Here is a 6,000-nt window from a genome sequence, read left to right as displayed (position 1 = left end):
CTCTCTTATACGCACGCACCTTCATTTTGGGATCATCACTAGTTTATTATCTCCCCTTCTTCCTAGCTCTCCTCTGTGGCCCTTCTGTTTGGCATTCACTATGATAGATTGCTAGCCACTACACATTCTTTATTTTCTTTCCTTGTTTTTTTCTGTATTCTTTTCTGTGGAAGAGCGTAAGTTTAAAATGTTAAAGACTTCTTTACTTCCCAAGCGTTAAACTAATAAATCTGTTTGTTGTCTCTACACCACCAGTCTTTGTCTTTTGGTTTTTTGTGAATTCTCCCTATATATATATATATATACATATATATATATATATATATACTAGCAGCTAAGCCAGGTTTCACCCGGTCTGTTTGGATGATGTGGCTGTGATCGTTTTTGATTAGGCATAATCTATAGCAGTGTTTCTCAACCTTATTTTCGGTCCCCTGTTCCAATTCGAGCCTCCAGTTGTGTGAAAATTTGCTGATTTCCCACCCACTGTCAGAAAACAGCTTCAGAAGTTGTGAAGAACGAATTTGTACGTAGTCTGTTTCTGAAAGCTATTCTATTGGACTTCTGTCTAATCATTAAAACATTTAATTATGAACATAGAAAGAAATTATACATTTATCCCTATTTTCGTAAGCAGTTGTATCCATAAAACTTTTATTTGCAGAGAGCAGAAATTGAAAGAAAATACATGAAATGGACATGTATGTGTATGCGTTTATGTGCCTGTGTGTGAGCACTTGCGCATGTGTATGTGAGAGAGAAAGGGAGTGAGAAAGAGAGATAGAGTGAGTGAGTGAAGGTGTGTGTCGTGATGATCAACGTCTTTTAAAGGTACACACACACATACGTAGAAAATGTGAGGTCATCTTTTAAAATTTTTATAATAGTTGATTTATGGAAAAGATTATTTAAAATTTTTGAAACGCAAATATGTGAATGGAAGTTAAATTCAGACCTCTACATGGTAGCTAGACCTGGCAGAAATAGCAGTCAAATCTCTCTCAAAACACCCTACTGTCTTAATCTGAAAATTCTGCCTATAATGTAGTTTGAAAGAGAAACTGTAACTAAAAATTAAGATTATTAACCCCACACAGAAATGAAAGAAGAGAGACAGCATAGCGCAAGTTTTGGCTGACTGTCATACTGTACTCCCCTTTTTGCTAGAAAAGTGGTATATGCCGGCTGTGTGAGCAACTGGTTGTTTTAATGACAGAACAAACAGGTGAATTCCATTAGAAAAAGTTATAATCGATTTTCTCGGTAAGTATGGGAGCTAGGAAAAAATATAAACTGCATTCCAATCTATGCACCCATCTCCACATGTGTGCCATTTTTCACACGAATCCACCCAGCAGTTTGGCTGTGAGCCTTAAGACAAGAAAGAATACAATGATCACCCATGTCCAATTTATATTATATATATATATTTATATATACATATACATACACATATACACACACATATATATTTATATATAGTTTCCATAAAAAGAAGGTAAGTCGTATAACCCTTTAGTGTTTAAACCGGCCACATCCGGCCCAATATATTCTACATGTTTTATATTCAAACTGGCCATATCTAGCCTCTCACACCTAACCTACATTGACATTCTAAAAATAAACAATCACGTCATTGAAACCTCAAAGCTATAAGATAATGCATGATTAATTCAAAATAATTTGAGTGAAAAAGTATTACATTTAACAGAGTAATCTGAACACTAAAGGGTTAAGTCACATTAGTCAATAGTGAAGTTGCGGCAAGCCTAATGGAGAGAATGAAACTCAATGGCAGGCTGGCTTTGTTTCTTGCATGACCTTAATTGCTCTCTCACGGCATTGATTACTTCTGCTGATGTTTAGTTTTGATTTCACTTCTTTCCAGTGATTTGTCAAGTATTTCAAAGCAGTCTTGCAGGGTAGTAAGGCTTGCAATAGCTCTGAATAATCTTCAGCTCTATACACTTGGTCACTGACCCAGTAGGCTGCTCTGTCATATGAGATGAATTGGCTGCCCATCTGCAATGTCTTACATGTGGTATGAAGGAAAATGCAAGAAGGGCTACGATTGTTGGAGAATTCCATCTGGCATTACTGATGTTCGGAATTTTCTCAAACTTGATGAAAGGTATGTCTCCTTTTTCCTGGAAGAACCTGAAGGCAATATTTAACAGCCTATGCTGTTGAATATTGCAGATGTATGGTCTTCCATGTCATGAAAATGAATGCTACTAACAGCAGCTCCAAAGATTTCATCGGTGTCCTAACCCCACGCATATCTGTCCCATCCTCTGTGAAGTGCATAACCCATCAATTCTTAAACTGACAAACTTTTCCTCTCCAAGCAAGCCTGTGTCACTCTCGGGTTATTCCTCCCAACTTCTCCACGAGTGGAGAAAGGTATGTGAATGTTGACATCTCACTGGAAGCATGTATACACGATGTTATCTACTATGAATTGACATTGATTGGAAAAAGAGAAAACAACCATTACTATTACGTTCTATTGTCAGAGAAAAACAGATACTTAACTACAATGCAAAATCATATCTAGAAATAATATTATCGTCCGAAATTATAGCCCTTGCCAGCGAATGGAGATCAGCTTTATACACCTGTCATTTAGAAAATTGTCACGAGTTGCATTTCTTCCTTAGGAAGGGAGGTAATATCAAAACAAGTCAGAAATGTTTGTGAAACGTTTCTTGTTACAGTTACTTCCCTTAAATTTGATTTATTTTTTGTTTTTGTACGGGAGGTAACGAGAGTATCCTTATGTAAGCTGCGCTGTAATAGTTTTTTCCCTTGAAGCACACCAAACCCGCTCACAAGGCTTTGGTCAATAGTTGAACACGCTCCCCAAGGGGCAATTTAGTGGAATCGAGTAGGAATCCATGTGATTCAGTCACCCCTGCATGAAACCTTAAAATAATGTCTTATAAAATCAGAGAGAAGGTGAAATAATTCATTCTTGGAACAGTTAGTCCCAAAATAAATGATGCTGTAAATAAGAGCACTTTAATACTTGGTTAAAATCCACTTTGGATACAGAAATTGGCTGGGTTGCATTGGTCCAGGGGTAGAACGCTTGTGTAATTTACAGGAGATGTTGGTTCGAGTCATACGGGCAGCGTTCAGCTTTGTCTGTTGAGAGGGTTTTTAACCTAATATTTAGCCCCTATTATGTATAGCTTTATTGACTACAAGTTCCACAATACACAACCGTATATAAGTATTCTTTTCTACTCTAGGCACAAAGCCGGAAATTTTCAGGGAAGAGGGCCAGTCGATTAGATCGATCCCAGTACGCAACTGGTAATTAATTTATCGACCTCGGTGGAATTTGAACTCAGAATGTAAAGACAGACAAAATACCGCGAAACATTTAATTCAAACGTGAATGAAAGGACACAACGCTTTGCCTGGAATCGAACTGACAACATTACGATCGTGAGTCGAATGCCCTAACCACTCAGCCACCCGCCTTCACACACACATATATTTAAATATGTGTGTGTGTGCGTGTGCTCGTGTAGTTTCGTTCAATTGACTTCGGCCATGCTGGAGTAGCACCTTAAATGGTTTTAGTCGAAGAAATGGAACTTATTCTGTTGGTTCCGTTTACTGAACCACTAAGTTACAAGGGCGTAAACACGCCAACACTGGTTGTCAAGCAGTGAGGGTAACAACCACAGACAGAAAGATAGACACACGTAGATATATAGATGTATACGATGGTCTTCTCCCCGTTTCCATCTACCAAATCCAGTTACAAGACTTTGGCTTGAGGCTATAGTAGTAGACACTTGCCAAACATGCCACACAGTGGGACTGATCTCGGAACCATGTGGTTGGAAAGCAAGCTCCTTACCGTACAGTTACGCCTGCTCCTATAAATCGATATATTTCTTTAGAAACAGATGTAAGTATATCCAAATTGATATCGATATAATGACTCATATGGCACATGGGAATTACTTCCTAGGATCAAACTCTGTCCGGAATAGCAGAATCGAAATGAATAATTAGTGATAATATGAAGTAATTGGCTTCATTATGAAAGAATTAATGAGTAAATTACTCTGCTTACTTTGAAGAACTTCCTGATTTATCCCTAACTGAAGTCGACAATTCACACGCATTTAACAAGTGACAACTCCCTACTAGCCGTTTGTATGGAGCCTCACGCTATGTTCAAAGATGTAGGTTGGCATGACACACAAGCCAGGTTGGCTACATTCTCACCAGGAAACAGAACAGCGGAGACACTTTATTTCTAAGAGTTGCTATTTTCTTACAAATGAAATATATTTTCCGACTCGCCTGAAAATTTGTCTCTATCTTATGTTGATTAGAAATTAATTAATTAACTAAATTGCTTTTTAGTTCATAATTGATGAAATTAAATAGTTCACATATTGAAGGATAATTGTAGAAGCATTTATAAAAAGAATTGCCCTATGGATGATTTCACATCAAGCTAGAAATAACCGCCAAGTGCACTCAAATTTAGGTGGCTACATGAACCTGCTAGAGACTGTGGAGAAACCTTACTGAAGAAGGATACTGCCAGAAGGCTATACGTGTAGCAGCAACATCTGAGTGCTGGTCATACTTCTGAAACGCGTCTCAGAAGTGGTTGTCAGAGAATGTTGAAGAATTGGATAAGTTTATCAAAGTGGAACACAGTTGACAATGAATAGTCAGAAATCTCCTCCAAAACGTTCTTTCTCAATTTTATGAAAATCATCATAATAAGCACACTTCAAAACCAATCTCTGCAAAGTTTGATTTAAAGAAACCATTATCCAGAAACTAACAAGGAATCAGTCAGGTTGGGGCACTAAACTATACATATGTCTCATGTTCTTCCTTTACGATTTCTTCTGTTTCATATTTCAGATCATTGTTTATGTCAATAGTTGACAATTTTACAATATTCCTGAATATAAAAGAAACTAATAACTTTTGTTATTGTATAAAATATTTAATGAGTGAAACATTTAAAATACAATAAGCACTAATTATACAGTAATTACAGGATGCGACACTCAAGAAAGAATAATGCATAGGGTTGTTATGAGGAGGAGATTTGGTATAGAGGTTCTGACATCAATAGAAAGGAAACTGCATGAATAGTCAAGGAGATAAATATTGCAAAAACAAAACAAAAAATTTAAATGTTTGGAAATATTTAAGTCATAATTTCCATTGCATAAAACACAGGAATATTAAACAAATACAGCAAACAATAGACTATAGAAACTGCTCTTTTCCTTTCTCCCTAGTATGAATATGTTGGTGCTTGGTTAAGTTACTATTTTGAGAGAATGATTTACCACAAATGTCACAATATGGCTTCTCTCCTGTATGAACACAGCTGTGTTTCTTTAAGCTATTGCTTTGTGAGAATGATTTACCACAAATATTACAATTATATGGCTTCTCTCCTGTATGAATACGTTTGTGTTTTGCTAAGGCAATATTTTGAGAGAATGATTCACCACAAATATCACAGTTATATGGCTTCTCTCCTGTATGAATACGTTTGTGTGTTGCTAAGGCAGTATTTTGAGAGAATGATTTACCACAGATATCACAATGATATGGCTTCTCTCCAGTATGAATACGCTTGTGTGCAGATAAACTAAAACTCTGAGAAAATGATTTACCACAGATCCCACAGTGATACGGCTTCTCACCTGTATGAATACGTATGTGTTTCTTTAAGGTATTACTTAGAGAGAATGGTCTACCACAGACATCACAATGATATGGTTTCTCGCCAGTATGAATAAGTTTGTGTGTAGTTAAGTGAATATGTTGAGCGAATGATTCACCACAGACATCGCAATGATATGATCTCTCTCCTGTATGAGTACGTTTGTGCACAGCAACATGATTTCTTAAAGAGAATGATTTACCACAAATATCACAATGATATGGTTTCTCCCCAGTATGAATATATTTGTGTCTAGATAAGTTACTACTCTTAGG

The sequence above is a fragment of the Octopus sinensis genome, linkage group LG1 (assembly GCF_006345805.1).
Source record: "Octopus sinensis linkage group LG1, ASM634580v1, whole genome shotgun sequence".
NCBI classification, from domain to species: domain Eukaryota; kingdom Metazoa; phylum Mollusca; class Cephalopoda; order Octopoda; family Octopodidae; genus Octopus; species Octopus sinensis.
This window is presented reverse-complemented; position numbering follows the sequence as displayed.